We start from the raw sequence: 20844 nt of genomic DNA, 5'->3' as shown, positions 1-20844 counted from the left end.
AAACATTAAAATCAAAGCTCTGAATAAACCAAGAGGAAATGGCTGCCTTGATGCATTTTCCTAGTTACTTATATTCCTGCAAATTTAGGCACACTGTATATTTTACATAAACACTTACCTTGATCCCTGATCAATGCAACATGCAAATACACCACCTTTGTATGTGAGTGAATCTCAGATCATAAATTCAATTCATGAAAGAACAAAAACATCCTATTTGGAAGTTTTTCTTTAATGTTTGCCCAAATTGTTTTACAATTCTTTAATGGCAGAGAGAAATTAAAGAAAGGAAATGCTAATTGGGCTTGGAATCAGCTATTAATATCAGCTAGTATTAATATTAATACTAGTCCTCTGGATCTGTTTTTCTCTCTTCTCAGATAAGAAACTTCATTTAGCCTTGATATCTTCATGTACAAAATGGAAATTATGGAAAAGTATCTCCCCATTCCATCCTCCCTGAAGGACTGATGCTGTGATGAAAAAAATAAGAGAATCCTTGCAATGTCTTATATTTGGTAAGGAGTGATCATCATGATCACAAAGTCATTAAGATTTGGGATTGTGTTCCCTGGTCAGGCTCTTCACAAATATCAGATTGGGGAAATGTCAACATTTGTACCTGATAACTTTTAAAAGATGAATAAATGAATGGTCATTGGAGTCCTGGCTCTTGGGCTTCCCCTTATGATATGAGGGCAGATCAAGTCTGATGTAGATTTAAAAGGTTAAAGACTAAAAAAACTGAAGAGATTTACACAGTCATGGAGCTCTCAGTGGGGCCCTGTGAGAGCAACAGCAATATTCCTTATTTCACAACAAGTAGAGAACAAGTCATTAACATGTCTATGGGGGCTCATTTCTGTTTGCATAGGGAGATCATGGGTGTATTTAAATTGCTAGCATTATCTTCTTTGATAATGCACAAATCAAACCACAGCATTACCTCTAGGGTGGCAATTTTATATAACCATTAAAAAAGATAGACACAGACTCTGTCATTAAACAAGCCAAATGGACCCCAGGAACTCTTGCTTCCCTTCATTCAACCTAAATGTTTGTACTATTGAGAAAAGTATCCATTCATTCAATTGTTTACTGGTCCCAAATGAGTTTCAGCCACAGTTTTGAGCCCAGGTTATATAGATTCATGTAAAACAAGCATGGTTCTTGTACTTAATGGTACTTAAGTCTAATAGAGAAGAGACAAACTAAACAAATAAACACACAAATAAGCATGCAATTATATATAGAACAAGGAAAAAGAAAAGAAGAAATTTACTTTCCATTGTTTGGCCAGAAAGTTTTCTCAAGAAAGTTAACAGTCATTCAAAGCCAGCCTAGGAAAGAGTGCTCCTAGCAGTATGAAAAGTATGTTAGAGGCACTGAAATTCAAGAATCTGGTAGAATATAAAAGATGTTAGTGTGACCAGTGTATTTAGCAAGACCTCTTCCTTGGCAGTTTCCTTTTAAGCATGTTTTCCAGAACAAAATACGTAAACAAAACAAAATGAAACTGTCCATTCCAAATACCAAGACTGTAGTCAGGGGATATTGGCCTGAATCATAGGACCAGAATAGAAAGGATATAAGGGTACATTAAAACAATGTACCCTTGCTTAAAACAATGACCACTGAGACTGACAATTAGCTTCACATTGGAGATTATTTATTCCCACTATGTCATTGTGAGAGAAAAGCTATCATCTAATTCTGAAAGTATATCCATCACATTTAAAATGAATTGCTTACAACAAATGGGTTTTAAAAGCCATACTAGAGTAATTCCTATGATTTACCTTGTGGTATGAAGGTCATTAACCTCCACTCTATAAAGACATGATTGAGTGATATACTCCATATACCAAGGAATTTAGTCTGTGCATTTTTCATTTGCCACCATCCCATATGACTAATATCCTTTAATTTTGTCTTGATAGGAGTCTCTGAAGCTCTTTTTACTATAAATGGATTGGAGCTTTTCTTTCCTCTATGTTCATGCATGGTATCTATGTAGTGTGTGATTGTAACCATTGACTGAACAGGAAGAAACATCTGGATTTCAGTACCTGATTTCTCAATTATACACCTATAAGACTTTGGCAAACACTTGCTATAAATTTGGGATAATAGTACTATCTAAATCACAGTATCATAATATATTATGCTATAGTTGGAAAAAGTAGATGAGATGAGGTGTTGTTTGGAATAAAAATATCATCTCATTTAATCTCCCAATTATTGTATAGTGTATTATGATAGATAGTACTATTATATTCACACACACATATTAGTATCTAATAATGTGAGAAAATTGTCTGGAGTTCCTTTAGAGTATTTATATCCACTAAATAAAAAGGTGATATTACAGAATATTTACTCATTCTGTGAATTAATAAAAAGTCTCCCCTGTCCCCACCACTTCCAGATAAAAGGGAATTTTAAAATAAATTCATTTCAAAACTCACTGGACAAAAGACTTCTGTGAAGATGGCATCAGAGTAGGCAGGACTCAACTCTTTCACAAAAATAATGGAGGCAAGGAAAAAAGCCTACTGCTTTGGGTATCTGCAGACCAGGAGAGTGCATCATCCAGGAGAGGGAGGGGTAGAAAGGCAAAGAAGCCTAAACAAAAACATGAGTTAATAGACCTCATGGCTGGAAATGACACCTATACCCCATATTTAAGGAGAACACCCTGGATAAAATCCTTGGTTCACTGCAGCCAACTGAGAGGGGAAGACACATCTTCCTTGTTGGGAAGAAGGAGGGTGTGGCAGATGGCAGAGAGTGGTTTTTCTTCAGTGAGTTTGGCCAGCAAATCTCAGTTTAAATCTTGGCTCTGGCTAGACCAGAATCATGGGTGATTAGGGTGAAAGTGACACTTACATGGAAAGATTCACTGAGAAGTACCGTCTCCTGAGAGGCTGAGAAACTGCAAGGAGTAAAACATGCTTTTGAAGTCACTGGTCCCAAACACCATGGATCAGATCTGTGCCCTATTAGTGAGTCCCTTGCCCTATTTTGATAACTTAAATTGGAATTTGAAAGACTTAGAATAAGTTGAACCAAAAATCAAAGAAGAGCCAATAAACAAAACCACTATGAGAAAGAGGTTCAGAGTAAATTCACCACCATAATCAGATATCTAGATATAAGCAAAAAATGACAGGCCATACTAAGAAATGGAGGAGATGACTCAGTCAAAGAAGAAGCCAAAGGTCATGATAAGTCCTGAGATGTAAGACAACTAATCAATGGTAATCACACAAATCTCCTAAATCAATTCAGAGAGTTGAAGGAAAATATGACTAAAGATATAAAAGACAGTAAAAAGACACTGAGTTAAAATAAAGTACAAAGTGCAAAGAAAAATAATAGAGCTTTTGGGAATGAAAGACATAATGGATGAGATTAAAAGTACATTAGGGAAGTGGACTTGGCCCAGTAGTTAGGGCATCCATCTACTGCATGGGAGGTCCACAGTTCAAACCCTGGGCCTCCTTGACCCATGTGGAGCTGGCCCATGTGCAGTGCCGATGTGCGCAAGGAGTGCCGTGCCATGCAGGGGTGTCCCCCATGTAGGGGAGCCCCATGCGCAAGGAGTGCGCCCCATAAGGACAGCCACCCAGTGCAAAAGAAAGTGCAGCCTGCCCAGGGATGGTGCCACACACATGGAGAACTGACACAAAAAGATGACGCAACAAAAAGAAACACAGATTCCTGTGCTGCTGACAATGACAGAAGTGGACAAAGAAGAAAGACACAGCAAATGGACACAGAGAACAGACAACCGGGGAGGGGGGGTGGGGGAAAAGGGGAGAGAAATAAATAAATAAATAAATATTTTTTAAAAATGTACATTAGACTGCAGGAGCAGGTGTAACTCAGGGGTTGTGCTCCTGCTTTGCATGTACAAGGCCCAGTGTTCAATCCCCAGTACCTCCTTTTAAGAAAATAAAAATAAAAAATTACATTAGAGGCATATAAGAGCAGATTTAATTGGTGGAGAACAGAATTAGTGAATTAGAGGACTAAACATGGAACTTGAGAAGATAAGAGAAAAGAAAGGGAAAAAATGAAACAGGGTCTCAGGAAATTGAATGACAATGTGAAATGCACAAACACACTAATCATTATTATTGGAGTCTTGGAAGGAAAGAGAATATTTGAGGAAATAATGACCAAAAACTTCCCAATGCTTATAAAAGACATAAATATAAAAATCCAAGAAGGACAATGTACCTCAAACAGAAGAAATCTGAATAGACCTATTCTGAGGCATATCCTATAAAGAGAGGATTCTGAAAGCAGCAAGAGAAAAGCTCAGTGTCACATTCAAGGAAACCTCAATAAGACTAAGTGTGGATCTCTCATCAGAAACCATGGGGGAGAAAAGAATGTGATATGATGTATTTAAGGTATTGAAAGAGAAAAAATGCCAGCCAAGATTATTTATCCAGCAAAGCAGTCCTTCAAAAATAAGGGTGGGCTTAAAATCTTCACAGACAAACAAAAACTGAGAAAGAATGTTACCAAAAGACTAGATTTACAAGAGATATGAAAGAGAGTTCTACAGCTTGAAAAAAAAAAAAAAAAAGACAAGGTCAAGATTCTTGGAGAAGGGGATAGAAATGTAGATTATTAGGAAAGGTAACTTAAATGGAAAAAATACAGATAATAATAAGAACTGACAATGGAAAGTCAAAGAATAATATGGATGAAGTAATGCCTTCACAGTAATAACAATGACTATTAATGGATTGACCTCCCCAATCAAAAGACATAGACTAAAAGAAAAAGAGAAAAAAGAAATAAAACAAAAGATAAATTAACCAAAGAAAGTTAATAAAAAGACATAGACTGAAATAATTGGTAAATTATATATGAACCGTCTATATGCTGTCTACAAGAGACACACCTCAGATGTAAGGACACAATCTGGCTGAGTAAAAGGTTGGAAGAAGATATTCCACACAACCAAATAAAGATCTGAAGTAAATCTATTAAATTATATTTTAAATGCAAAATTGTTATAAGAGATGGAGGTCATTATATATTAATAAAAGGGGCAATTCACTAAGAAAAAATAATTGTAATAAATATTTAAGCACCTAGCCTAGGTGGCCCAAGATACATGAGGCTCACACTGGCCAAACTTAAAGGAGAAATAGACATCTCTATGATAATAGTTGGACAGTTCAACAAACCACTCTCAGTATTGGATAGAACATCTTTACAGAGGGTAAGTAAGGAAGAAGTGACCTTGAATAATATGATGAAAGAACTAGACCTAAAAGACATTTATAGAGCATTACATCCCCAAAGAGAAAGATACACATTCTTTTCAAGTACTCATGGATAATTTATGGATAGACCATATGTAAGATCACAAGACAGGCCTCAATATTTTTTAAAAGACTGAAATTATACCAAGCACTTTCTCTAATTACAATGGCACAAAGCTGGAAATCAATAACAGAGAAAAAGGGGAAATTCACAAATATATATGAGATTAAACAACACACTCAAATAATCAATGGATCAAAGAAGAAATTGCAAGAGAAATTAGTAAATATCTCGTGATGAATGTGAACAAGAAGACCTATTGGATTGAGTGAAAGCAGTTCTGAGAGGGAAATTTATAGCCCTCAATGTTTACATTAAAAAGAAGAAAGATGGAGCAGATATAGCTCAGAGTTGAGCACATGCTTCCCATGTACAAGGACATGGGTTCAATACCTGGAACCCCCTAAAAATAATAAATAGAAGAAGAAAGAGCTATAGTTGAAGACCTAATTGCACACTTGGAGGAACTACAAAAGCAACATCAACCTAATCCAAAACCAAGCCAAAGTGAAGAAATAATAAAGATCAGAGCATAAATAAATGGATTCCTCAACAAAATGTTTGCTAACAAAATCCAAAAACACGTTAAAAGAATTATACACCATGATCAAGTGGGTTTTATCCCAGGGATGCAAGGGTAGTTCAACAGAGAAAACAATTAGTGTAATAAATCATATTAATAAATTAAAGAAGAAAAACAATGTGATCATCCCAATTAACTCAGAAAAGGCATTTGACAAAATAGGCATCCTTTCTTGACAAAAACACACCAAAAACAGGAATAGAAGGAAAGATGCTTATGGAAAACACACATCTAACATTGTACTCAAGAGTGAAAGACTTAAAACCTTCCCACTAAGATAAGGAACAAATCAAGGGTGCCTACTATCACCAATGTTATTTAACATTGTGCTAGAAGTTCTAACTAGAACAATTAGGTTAGACAAAAGAATAAAAGGCACCCAAATAGGAAAGGAAGAAGTAAAACTTTAGCTATTTACTGAAGATATGATCCCATATCTAGTAAAACAAAAACACAAAAAACACAAGAAAGGTACTAGAGGAGGCATGGCAATATGGCATTGGAGTTAAGTCATCTACATCATCTCTCCTACAAAAAATGGCTGAGTGGGGACAAAATCCTGCCTGAGTGAGCTGTTTTGGGAACCCGCAAAACAGGTGGCTTCTAGACATCTATCTGGAGAGAGCATGACAAAAAGAGTGATTGCTCAAGGTAAAACCACAGATTTTTGATGCTTCTGCTCAAAGCTGTGGGAAGGCTAAGCCCTTGCCTTAGGGCAGAAAGCTATGGCATTCTACAAACCCTGCTGGACACATGGCAGTGTTCCCTGAACACTGTATTCCCCAAATCCATGTTCCCAGAACCCTGCATTCCCTGAATCCAGCACTCCCCAAACCCCAAACCCTGACATTCCCTGAGCCTGCTGGTCTTAGACAAACTCTGAGATTGGGAGGGTTCTGGTGAAGGAAGCAGACAGGTCTGAGGAGTGTGGGTTCAATTGTCTAAACCCCCCTCCATTTTGAGCTTTGAGGCGCATACCAGCTGGCTTGAGGATAAACTAGGAAGAAGTGAGAGGCAAATATGCTAAGGCAACCTAATTTACCTAAATGCCCTGGGATAGGGAAAATTGGTGTGGGAGAAGGTGGATTCAGGCAGTTAACTAGTCCTGTGGAGGGGAACAGTAGGAAGTGCTTGGTAGGCTTCCAAGATCATATTTATGGTTCCTAGCAAGGTGAGGGTGCTCTCTCAAAGAGACTGAGAGTCATTATTTTCTGTGGTAACTTAGTTCACCAGGGTCCCATTTGAATCTTGGAGGGGAACGCTCACACAGGCTTCTTGCTGCCCTGGGAGAGAGGGAAGTGAGGAATGGAGAAAAGGGGAAGTAGAGAATTCTAATCAGTTTATTCAATTGCAAAAAGAACACTTCCTTGAGGTCCTGTCTGGTTTCTGTGGGTTTTCTTTTTTTTTTGGTTTTGTTTTCTTGTCTTGCCTTCCACTTTATCCCCCATCCCCTTTTTTTCTTTTGTTCTATTGGGTACTGCTGGTAGTGTTTCTTATTGCTGTGCTTCTTTGTCCTCAATTTCTGCTTTTCTGTGTCTACTGATTTTGACTACCAATGCTATCTCCTTTCCTTCCTACATCTTTCTGTCTTCCACCTTCTGCTATTACTCTTATGTTCCACCTCTCTTTGTTTAGCCTGAATTTTTCTGGCTTTTTATTTCTAACACTTCTATTTGGCTCTCTATCATTCATTAACACTTTATATTATTGTCCTTTCTCTTCTATTTCCCTCTCTCCTGATCATGCTGGCCTTTTAATCCATACTATATTCTGCTTCATATTGTTTCCCATCTCATTACAGATACCCCACTTTTTTATTCCTGTAACTCTATGCAGCTTACATGAGTTTAATATTCATTCTCCTAGATCTTATAAGGTTCTTTTGCTAAGATTTACTATCAATACTACTATTATATTCTTTCTTTTCTTTCCCTGGCCCTAATCTTTTTCCTTCAAGGGAACTTAGACAACAACAAGGGAATAGAATAAGAAGAACAAAATGTCAAAGAGAAAACTTAACACACACAAAAATCAGCACCTAAATAAAATCCAAGACTAGAGGGAGAAGCTAATTTACTGAACAAACCCACCAAAATAAAATGATAACCGGACAGCAACAAAATATTACAAATCATACCAATAAACAGGAAGACATGGCCCAATCCAATGAAAAAACTGAAAACCAAGAGGAGGAACAGAACATCAAACAACTATTCAAAGCTCTCCAAACAAATATTGTGGGCCAATTTAATGAAGTGAAGGAAGAGATTAGGGATATTAAGAAAATGCTTGGAGAGTGTAGCAGTTTGATTTGGTTATGAATTCCAGAAATAGATATTGGATTATGTTTGTAATCTGGTCTGTACATGGGCATGATTAAGTTATGATTAGGGCTTTGATTGGGCCATGTCATTAGGGCATTGAGTTCCTGCCCTTTAGTGGGTGGGAACTTACATATAAAAGCCATGGCAAAGGACAGAGTTGAGGGGTATTGAATTTGGAGCTTTGATGTTGGAGTTTGATGCTGAAGCCTTAAACCAGAGCCCAGGGAAGTAAGCTCATAGAGGAAAAAGAAGCCAACCCCAGGAAGAGGGGAACCCTGAGCCCAGGAAGAAGCAAGCCCTGGGAAGAAAGGAACCTTGGACCCAGAGAGAAGCAAGACCCTGGAAGGGAGGAAAACAGGAAGCCTGAGCCCTTGCAGCTGTTGGAAGCCATCTTGCTCCAACACATGGCAAAAGACTTTGGTGGGAGAAATAACTTATGCTTTATGGCCTGGTAACTGTGAGCTTCTATCCCAAATAAATACCCTTTATGAAAACCAGCCAATTTCTGGTATTTTGCATTAGCACCCCTTTGGCTAACTAATACAGAGAGCATACAGAAGAAATTGTAAACATACACAAAAAGATAACAGATGCAATGGTGATGAATGGCACAATTCAAGAAATCAAAAATATACTCTCTGCAAATAACAGCAGATTTGATAAGGCAGAGGAAAGAATTAATGATGTGGAAGACAGTAAATCTGAAATCAAACAGATCATAGAATTGACAAATCCCAAAAGTCCTACCCCAAGACATATAATTGTCAAATTATTCATTGCTCAAGACAAGGAGAAAATACTGAAGGCAGCAAAAGAAAAGAGAATAAGATAAAGCGCAGATTTCTCATCTGAAACCATGGAGGCAAGAAGGCAGTCATATGACATAGTCAAGATATTAATAGAAAAATTTTCCAGCCAAGAATACTCTATCCAGCAACGCTGGCATTCAAAAATGATGGAGAGTTCAACATATTCACAGATAAACAGAAACTAAGAGAGTAAGCCAATAAGAAAACTACCCTTCAAGAAATACTAAAGGGAGTTCTGAAGGAGGAAAGAAAAAAACAGGAGAGACAGTTGGAGGAGAGGGTAAGAACAACAAAAAGACAAAAAGAGAAATAAAAACAACACATGACATACACAAATCCAAAGAAAATATGGCTAATATAAGTAATTCCTTGAGAGGAATAACACTGAATGTCAATGGATGAAACTCACCTGTCAAGAGACACAGATTAGCAGAATGGATAAAGAAATATGACCCATCTATATGCTGTCTACTAGAAGCCCACCTTAGACCCAGGGATTCAAGGAGGTTGAAAGTGAATGGAAGGAAAACAATCTTGCAAGCAAACAACAAACAAAAAATGGGCAGAAGTACTAATACTAATATCAGACAAAAGAGACTTTAAATGCAAAACTATTGTGAGAGACAAAGATGGACACTACATATTAGTAAAAGGGACACTATTTCAAGAAGAAAGAACAATCATGAACATTTATGTACCTAATCAAGGTATATCAAAATGTCTGAAGCAAACACTGGAAAAACTGAGTGGGGAAATAGATGCCTCTACAATTATACTGGGATACTATAATACACCTTTATCATCATTACACAGAGAATCTCAACAGAGAATCAAAAAAGAAACAAAGACTTTGAATAATATATTAGAGGATCTAGACCTAATAGACATATACAGAAAAATACACCCAAATACAGCAGAAATGTCCATTCTTTGCAAGTGCACATGGATCATTCTCCAAGATAGACCACATGCAAGGCCACACAGAAAGTTTCAATGAATTCAGAAAGATTGAAATCATACAAAATAATTTATCTGACCACAGTGAAATGAAGCTGGAAATCTGCAAGGGCCAGAAAACCATATTAGGCATGAATACAGGGAGGTTAAGAAACACATTCTTAGACAAACAGTGGGTCAAGGAGGAAATATCAAAAGATCAGTAACTACCTTGAAACTAATGAAAACAACAACACAACATATCAAAACTTATGGGACACAGCAAAAGCTGCACTGAGAGGGAAATTCATACAATATAAAATGAGAAAAGAGCTAAAACCGAACACCTAACTGCACACTTGGAGGAATTACTGAAAATACAACAAACTAATCCCAAAGAAAGAAGAAAGAAAGAAATAAAAAGATCAGAGCAGAACTAAATGAAATAGAAAATAAGAGCACACTTTGAAAAAATAAAACAAAGAGCTGGTTCTTTGAGAAGAAAATAAAATTGACAAACCCTTAGCTAGACTAAGAAAAAAAGAGAGAAGATGCAAATACACAAAGTAAGAAATAAGAAAGCAGATATCACCACAGACCTAAGAAAATAGAGACTATCAGAAGAGGATACTTTGAAAAACTATATGCCAACAGAAGGACAATTTAGAAGAAACGGACAAATTCCTAGAAACACATAAGCAGCCAACATTGATGAAAGAAGAAATTAATGATCTCAACAAACCAAACATAAGTAAAGAGGTAGAGTCAGTATTTTACAACTTCCCAAATGAAGCGGACTTGGCCCAGTGGATAGGGTGTCCGTCTACCACATGGGAGGTCCACGGTTCAAACCTTGGGCCTCCTTGACCCATGTGGAGCTGACCCACATGCAGTGCTGATGCACGCAAGGAGTGCCATGCCATGCAGGGGTGCCCTGCATAGGGGAGCCCCATGTGCAAGGAGTGCACCCCATAAGGAGAGCCACCCAGCGCAAAAGAAATTTCAGCCTGCCCAAGAATGATGCCGCACACATGGAGAGCTGATGCAGTAAGATGATGCAACAAAAAGAGACACAGTTTCCCATGTTGTTGACAACAGCAGAAGCGGACAAAAAAAACCATGCAGCAAATGGACACAGAGAACAGACAACTGGGGTGGGGGGAGGAAGGGGAGAGAAATAAAATAAATCTTTAAAAAAAACAACCAACTAACAAGAGCCCCAGGCCACATGGCTTCACAGGTGAATTATACCAAACATTCCAGAAAGAACTAACACCAATCTTGCATAAACTCTTTCAAAAAAATTGAAATAGAAGGAATATTGCCTAACTTATTCTATGATGCCAGCATTACCCTAATACCAAAGACAAACAAAAACACCACAAGAAAGCAAAATTACAGACCAATCTCTCCAATGAAACTAGAAGCTAAATTCCTCAACAAAATACTTGCTAATCATATTAAACAATACATCAAATAAATTATGCACCATGATGAACTGGGTGTCAACCCTGTTATTCAAGGATGGTTTAAACTGAAAAAATCAATCAATGTAATACACCACCACAACGGATCAATGGAAAAGAAGCACATGATCATGTCCATAGATGCAGAAAAAACATGTGACATATTACAGCACCCTTTCCTGATAAAAATACTGCAAAAGATAGGAATAGAAGGAAACTTTCTGAACATGATAAAGGGTATAATAAAAAACCCATAGCTAACATTATTTACAATGGTGAAATTCTAAAATCTTTCCTTCTAAGATCAGGAACAAGACAAAATGCCCACTATCACCCCTCCTATGTAACATTCTGTTAGAATTACTTGCTCAAGCACTGAAACAAGAACCAGATATAAAAGGCATCCAAACTGGAAAGGAAGAAGTCAAAAACTTCACTACTTGCAAATGACATGATCCTATACATAAAAAGTCCTGAGAAACCTACAACAAAGCTTCTAGCACTTATAAACGAGTTCAGTAAAGTTGCATGTTATAAAATCAATGCACAAAAGTCAGTAGCATTTCTGTACAACAATAATGAGCAATCTGAGGAGGAAATCAAGGGAAAAAAACACATACCTAGTAATAAATTAAACTAAAGATGTAAAAGACTTATACACAGAAAACTACACAGCAGTGTTAAAGGAAATCAAAGAAAACTTAAATAAATGGAAGAATATTCTCTGTTCATGGATAGGAAGAATAAATATCATCAAAAGGTCTATCCCACTGAAAGTGATTTTTTACAGATTTATTGCAAACCCAATAAAAATCAACACAGCATATTTTAATGTCCTAGAACAACTAACTATGAAATTTATTTGGAAGGGGAAGAGGCCCCGAAAAGCCAAAGACATATTGAAAAAGAAAAATGAAATTGGAATCAACACAGCATATTTTAATGTCCTAGAACAACTAACTATGAAATTTATTTGGAAGGGGAAGAGGCCCCGAAAAGCCAAAGACATATTGAAAAAGAAAAATGAAATTGGAGTAATCACACTCCCTGACTTTAAAACAGACTACAACACTATAGCGGTTAAACATCATGGTATTGACACAAGGATAGACTACTGATGACCAAAAGAACCAAATTGAGCATTTGGATATAGATCTTTGCATATACAGTCATGTGATATTTGACAAGGCCAACAAGCCCACTCAACTGGGAGAGAATGGCCTCCCCAATAAATGGTGCTTGGAGAATTGGATATCCATGTGCAAAAGAATGAGAGAGGATTATCATCTCTCTCACACCTTCTACAAAAATCAACTCAAGATGGATCAAAAAGCTAAATATAAAATCCAAGACCATAAAGACCTTGGAAGACAGTGTAGGGAAGCATCTACAGGACTTTGTAGTAGGAAATGGCTTCATGAATTTTACACCCAAAGCATGAGCAGTGAAAGAAAAAATAGATAAATGTGACCTCCTCAAATTAAAGTCTTTTGTACCTCAAAGGAGTTTATCAAGAAAGTGAAAAGAGTGTATACAATTGGAGAAAATATTTGGTAACCATATATTTGATAGGAGTCTAATACCCAATATATATAAAGAAATCCTATATCTCCAAAATAAAAAGACAAACAAAACATTCAAAAAATGGGCAAGAGATTTGAACACACACTTCTCCAAAGAAGAAATACAAAAAAGTCGACGACGAGCTCCTGGGCCGCATCGTTCTCAAGCTGTTTGCAAACAAAGTTCCAAAGACAGCAGAAAATTTCTGTACCCTGAGCACTGGGGAGAAAGGATTTGGTTATAAGTGTTCCTGCTTTCACAGAATTATTCTGGGGTTTATGTGCTGGGGTGGTGACTTCACACGCCATAATGGCACTGGTGGCAAGTCCATATACGGGGAGAAGTTTGATGATGTGAATTTCATCCTGAAGCACACAGGACCTGGCATCTTGTCCATGGCCAATGCTGGACCCAACACAAATGGTTCCCAGTTTTTCATCTGACTGCTAAGACTGAGTGGTTGGATGGCAAGCACGTAGTCTTCAGCAAGGTGAAAGAGGGCATGAATGTTGTGGAAGCCATGGAGTGCCTTGGGTCCAGGAATGGCAAGACCAGCAAGATCACCATTGCTGACTGTGGACAAGTCCAATTTGATTTGGCTATCTCTGAGATCCTGCTGAGATGTGTATAAGTGTGACTCCTCTGACGACCTCCTGACAAATTTTGAAGTCTTTTAGTCATATAAACTCATTGTCTTTTATTTAAGGTCCTTTTCTAGTTGCATGACCAGCTGGTGCTTGGTAGTAATCCCTCAGCAACAGGAATCATGTCCCACACTGGGGGGAAGGTAATGCATTTACGTGCTGAGTTTGGCTTAGAGAGTGGCCACATTTAAGCAACACAGAAGTTCTCAGGAGATAACTACTAGGCACCCTGCATCTCTAGGCAAAGTAGAAACTTCAAACTCACAGGCTCATAAGCATAGTCATCAGTACCAAGGACTCATCATTTGACCATTCTTCTTTGGTCTTTGCCCTTGTACCTGGGGGATTGTTGCTGCTCCATTGGGGAGTGCAACAGAGTTTCCTGGAATGGGAACACAGCACACCCTCTGTGATACTCTACCCTCTATGTCAATACTCAATGAACATCTAAACATATCTATATAACTTGTATGCATGCCCTGGAGAACTCTCTCCCACCCATGCATACCCTATCAATGACATCTCCCATCAGTGCTCCTCCCCTGCCACAGTTGAACCCCTCTGTGATGCAAAACTTCTTCAAAATTAAGTCTGATATATTGCCAAATTCAATTAATAAGAAAATGAAATAGTAATGATGGGTTTAAAGATTAGAAATAGAATACATAATAATTTAGAAAAACTAAAATAAAGTTAAAATAAATTGGGGCATTAAAAATGAAAAGTATAAATTATTTTGACATTTTGTGTTTCATCACTGCAATCAGTGTTGCCCTATATGTACAGTGGCAAGGCAATCTCTTCCATTTCTTCCTCAGTGTCTACAATATCTTTTTTTTTTTTTATTATGTCTTCAAAAAAGTTTTAGGTCACAGTAAAGTCCTATATAGAATATAGGGAACTCCCATATACTCAACATCAAACCCTTTCCCTCCTTCCCCAGCAATGATCTGTTTACATGTGGATGTTATATTTGCTGCAATTGATGGACAGATATTGAAATAAATCTACCAACCATGGTTCCATTATGGTTTACATTATGGTTTACATTTTAGACTTACAATTTTATAAATTTTGGTTGCATTATGATTTACATTATGGTTTACATTTAAGACTATACACCTTTATAAATTTTGTTGATATTTAAAATGGCCTGTATCTGTCATTGCAGGATCATGCAGAACTCTTCCATTGACCCACAGTTACCCCCTCTTCCAACTACTCTATTCCTCTCTCCCCCTTCCCCTTAGGGCCCACAGTGACAATCAAGCTTCACTGCTTGAAGGACAAGATTCATAGATACTTGGAACAATGCTGAGGGCTTGACACATTAGTCTGACACCCCCCATTGGGAGCCACCCATGCTCTTGAGAGATAAACACCCCTCTGTTTGAGAACACCAGACTTTTTCAGTTCGGGGGCATAACACCTTCCTGCTCATTGCATGGGTCTCCATTCATTGATACAACACACTATGACATGTTGATCACTCACACACTCCTGAAGAGCCTGCCCCAGGTGCATCCTGTGCCAGATGCCACCCATCAAACTCTTTAAACCAGCAACCCTTCTTTATTACTTTTCTAAAGAGTTTTCTCAACATTATAGTTTCAACCACATACCCAACAAGCTCCTGTGTTCCCTTGCTCCCTCCCAAAACAACCACCACTCCTTTGACCATCTGACCCATCCTCCTAACCCAGGCTGCACTCAAGCATGCAATACCCAGCCCAATAGTGTCCCCATGCCCCCGTCTTATCCCTTTACTGCACAACTACTTATCTCCACTTTATCATAGATTTTGCCTATGTGGGCATTGGCTCACAACCTTCCTCTCCACCCCTATTTCCTGTAAGCCTCTCTTCCAATCTCTAGCTCTCTGAGACAGCTTGATTTGCTTAATTCATATTAGAGAGGTCCTTCAATACCTGGCTTGCTTCACTCAACCTAAAGTCCTCAAGATTCATCCACGTTATCCCATGTGTTAGTACGGTATTCCTTCTTACAGCTGAGTAGTATTCCACTGTATGTATATACCATATTTTTTTATCCATTCATCTGTTGATGGGCATTTGGGTTGATTCCCACTTTTGGTAATCATGAATAATGCTGCTATGACCATTGGTGTGTATATATTGGTGTGTGTCCCTGTTTTCAGTTCTTCTGGGTATATAACCCAGCAGTGGAATTGCTGGGTCATATGGCAAATCTATAGGTAGTTTTTTAAGGAACTGCAAAACTGTCCTCCACAATGGCTGGATCCTTCTACATTCCCACCAGCAGTGGATGAGGGTTCCCATTCCTTCACATCCTCTCCAATACTTGTAGTCCTCTGTTGTTGTTTTTTTAATAGCCATCAGTCTAATGGGTGTAAGAAGGTGTATCATAATCTTTAAACCTATCATTACAATTTCATTTTCCTATTAATTGAATTTGGCAATATATTAGTCTTCATTTTTAAGAAGTTTTGAGCCACTGAGGCAGGGAGAGAACACTGGTGTCAGGTGTTATTGATGGGGCACACATGGTTAGAAGGGGGTTCTCCAGGGCATGTATATAAGGTATATAAAATTGTTCAAATATTCATTGGTTATTTTCATAGTAGTTAGAATTATAAATGACAAATGAGGGAGTGCTGAGTTCCTAAGGGGAGCTCTGTCACATTCCACAATGGGACAGCAACAATTCCCCAAGTGCAAGAGCAAAGACCAGTGAAGACAGATGGTCCAATAATGAGCCCTTGACACTAATGACTATGTTTATGAGGCTGTGTGCCTGAAATTTCAATCAACTAGGCCTGGAGTTCCAGGGTGCCTAAGAGTTACCTCCTGAGAGCCTCCATGTTGCTCAAATGTGTCCACTCTCTAAGCCAAACTCAGCATGTAAATGCATTACTTTCCCCCCAGTGTGGGACATGACTCCCAGGGATGAACCTCTATGGCACCAAGGGATTACTAGCAATCACTAACTGGTAATGCAACTAGAAAAGAACCTTGAATAAAAGGGGGAAATGGTAAAGACAAATGAGTTCATATGGCTGAGAGTCTTTAAAAAGAGTTGGGAGGTCATCAGAGGGGTCACGCTTATGTGCATCTCAGCTGGATCTGAGAGAGAGCCAAACTAGATACAACCCCAGGGAGTGGTGTTCCTGAAGGCAATGGAGACTACCAGGCCCTATGGTCCTAACAGATGACTCTGGAGTTCAGTGCCTTGTCATTGAGCCCTACTTTGGAATTTGTGTTCCTGTGTGTGATGGGGTTGGACTCACATGTGATCTTTCTACACATGTCTCTTCCATCACTTTTACTGAACCTGTGGTTGGTGCTCTGGTTGGTGCATACTCAGGAGACTTGAATCTCTGGATGGCCATGTGCCAGCTGGGCCCTGAGCCTCAGCATAATTGCAACTTGTACTCTCCAGTTCATTGGACATACACAGGTCAGCTAACAAGAAGGTGAAGATGGTCAACCACCACACCTGGGAACTGAGAGTGCCTACAACTGCAAGTTGGAGAATCACATCCATCAACCATGTCAGATCTAACTCCCTTCTTGCTATAAAGGTGGAGTGGACATCACCATCCAGGGTCCACAGGATGGAGGAATAAAATATAGATTAGAGTAGACCAACTGGTATTCTACTATAGAACTATTATGACTAGTAATGGAAGAAACTGTAGCATTGATGTGGAGAAAGTGGCCATGGTAGTTACTTCCAGCAGGGAGAGGGAAGAAGAGATGTGATCTGGGGGCATTTTTGGGACTTGGAGTTGTCCCAAATGATATTGCAGAGACAGATTCTGGACATTATATATCCTACCATAACCCACTGAATGCACTGGGGAAGAGTGTAAACTACAATGTAAACTGTTATGCATGTGGTGCAGCAGTGCTCCAAAATGTATTCACCAATGGCAATGAATGTGCCACAATGATGAAAGAGGTTGTTCATGTGGGAGAAGGGAGGGGTGGGGTGTATGGTATATGGAAGCCTCTTATATTTTTTCATGTAACATTTTTTGTGATCTGTGTATCTTCAACAAAATTCAGTTAAAATAAAGGTTTAAAAAAGGATGGTTTCTCATCATTTCTCTAATAGCTGGTGATATTGAGCATCTTTTCATGTGCTTTTTGTTGTTGTTGTTGTTGTTATTGTTGTTGTTTAAGTTATTTTTTTCATAATCATAAATTTAACTCTGCAATCCAGCTACACCTGGAAGGAAGGGGAGGATGACTGGAACCCAAAGAACTGCAGCAACAGCACAAAGATGATAGGATACTGAGAGCAGCCCAGGAGTGGTAGGCACTCTCCTGAGCTACAGAAGGAATGGTCTGGTGGTTAAAACAGGAAGAGGGAAAAAGAAGTGTGATATGGGGGCATTTTGGGGACTTGGATTTGTCCTGAATGATATTACAGGGACAGATGCAGGACATTTTATATCCTGCCATAACCCACTGAATGGACTGGGGGGAGAGTATAAACTACAACATAAACTATAATCCATTGTAGCTGTGCTCCAAGATGTACTCACCAAATGCAATGACTATACCACACTAATTAAAGATGTTGTCATTGTGGGAGGAGTGGGCAGTGTGGGGAGTGGGGTATATGCAAACCTCTTATATTTTTTATTGTAACATTTTGTGTGATTTATGTGTCTTTAAAAAAAGGCAATACAAAATAATTTTTAATCAAATTTCCATGCCAGGTTAAAACAAAAAGAGCACAATTGGAAATTATCAATAACAAGAAATTCCTGCATTGTTTCATAAATTTGCTTTGTTACTTAAATATTATAAATAACAGTCATAGAGCATTTTCTGTTTTGGAAATAGTAATTCTTAAGTCATAATATTTTCAAATCTGAATAAAATGTGTATTTATTGCCATAAATCTAACAGAATATTTGAGAACATTAAAAATATTAGAGAATTTAACTGATTCCTAAGAATAAATTTAATAAATATTATATACTCACTTCAAAAAGAAACAGGAAAGGTGCTAGAACTAATAGGTGAGTTCAGTAATGTAGCAGGATACAAGATTAATACACAAAAATCAGTAGCATTTTGGAAGCAGATGTAGCTCAAGCAGTTGAGTACCCACCTCCTCCATGGGAGGTCCCAGGTTTGGTTCCCAGGGCTTCCCATAGGAAAGAAAGCAGACAAAGAGCAAAAGCAATGAGCAAAAACAATGAGCAAGACAAAGAGCAGAAAACTAGCAAAAACAAACAACCAGGCAGTGGATGTGCCTCAAGCATTGAGGGAAGGAGTGGGGGGAGGTGGGGTGGACTGTCCATGGAACTGGGGGAGAGTTGGGGGAGCAAACAGGTGAACACTGGGGATTTGCAGGTACATAGTTGAAACTTCAACATTAGGAGTGTTCTTTTGACAATATGTCAGGGGAGGGTTACTGGTTTAGGGTGTTGAATGTGGGGTGCATTTGGGACAGGATGCACCTGGGGTAGACTTTTAGGGAGTGAGTGAATGTTCATCTTGTCAGTGTGTTGTATCAGTGAGTGGAGACCCACATAATGAGCCAGAAGGCATTAATTCCCATCCTGGGGAGTACTGCTGCATTCTCAGATTGAGTGGTAGGTGTCTCTTTAGAACATAAGCCGTACCCAATAGGGGAGGAAGATCAATAGGTCAAGCCCTCAGTGTTGTTGCAAGTAGTTATGAATCTAGTTCTTCAAGGAGTGAAGCTTGGTGGTTGCCACAGGTCCCAAGGAAATGGGGAAGAGATATAGAATAGATGGAACATGGGGCATTTTGGGGGTAATGGAAGTGTTCTACATGATCTTGCAATGATGCATACAGGCCAAGTTAAATTTCGTAAAATGTATGGTCCAAAAGGTAAACCATAATATAAATCATTGACCATGGTTAGTAGAAATGTTTTAATACATCTTTGTAATAAATGTACCATCCACTTGTACAATGTTTTTAATAGGAGAAAGGGGAAAAGGGGGAATATGTTGGGTATTTGAGAATCCCCTATATTCTTTACATGACTTTTCTGTAACTTAAAGCTTCTTTGAAGAGAAAATGAAAAAAAAAGATAAGACACTGGGGTAATAATCAGGAGAAAATGTCACTGTACATTCAAGAAAAAAGATCTTACAGTGATGAAAGACATAATGTCAAAAATTTTACTTTTATATTTTAAATTATTCTAATTTTTAAAATTTTTGTATTTTATTTGTTATTTTAAAAACTATCATTACCATTTCATTTTCTTACTAATTGTATTTGGTTATTTTCTTAGCTTCATTTTTTTAAGGAAATTTTAGATCACAGAAGGGTTACAACTGTGGCAGGGGAGGACCAATGAGTGGGGTGTCAGTGATGGGGTGATGGGGGGGTGCATGGGAGGAGGTCCACTTGGGACATACCTATAAGGCATATAAATGCTTTCAAGTGTTCATGGGGTATTGTCATGGTGGGTTGAGATTCATGCTATAACCAGAAGAATATTGAATTGCCATCCTGGGGTGCTCTGCCACATTCTCTAATGGAACAGCAAGAGTCCCCCGAGTAGAGAGGTAGTAACTAGTGAAGGAGGAAGGACTATTGATGAGCCCCTGATATTGATGACTGTACTTACAAACCTTTACTTTTGAAATTAACACAGCTTAGTATTACAGGGTGCCTAAGAGTTACTTCCTGAAAGCCTCCTTGTTGCTCAAATGTGGACTTTCTCTAAGCTGAACTCAGCATATAAATGCATTACCTTCCCCCCAGCATGGGACACGATTCCTGAGGATGAGCATCCTTGGCTCTGAGGGAATACTACCAAGCACCAATTAGCAATGCAACTGGAAAAAGACGTTGACCAAAAAGCAGAAAGTTTAAAGATAAATTTGTTTTTATGGCTAAGAGACCTCAAAGTGAGTTGGGAGATTATTCCAGAGGTTACACTCATGCATGTATCAGCAGGATCGCATTGACTGCCAAAGTAGCTATTGCCTCAAATAGCAGAGCCATCCAGATGCTATAGGCAGGGCATACAGATCAGGAGTTTGGTGCCCTGTCATTGGGCCCTACTTGGAAAATTATGCTCTCCTGTGTGACAGAGTTAGACTTGGTGTGGTTTCCCTACACATGGCTCTTCTGGCCCTTCTATTTGAACTTATAGTTAGTACTAGAGTTAATAGGTGTATGTTCAAGA

This window comes from Dasypus novemcinctus, chromosome 10 (genome assembly GCF_030445035.2).
Source record: "Dasypus novemcinctus isolate mDasNov1 chromosome 10, mDasNov1.1.hap2, whole genome shotgun sequence".
Taxonomy (NCBI): domain Eukaryota; kingdom Metazoa; phylum Chordata; class Mammalia; order Cingulata; family Dasypodidae; genus Dasypus; species Dasypus novemcinctus.
This window is presented reverse-complemented; position numbering follows the sequence as displayed.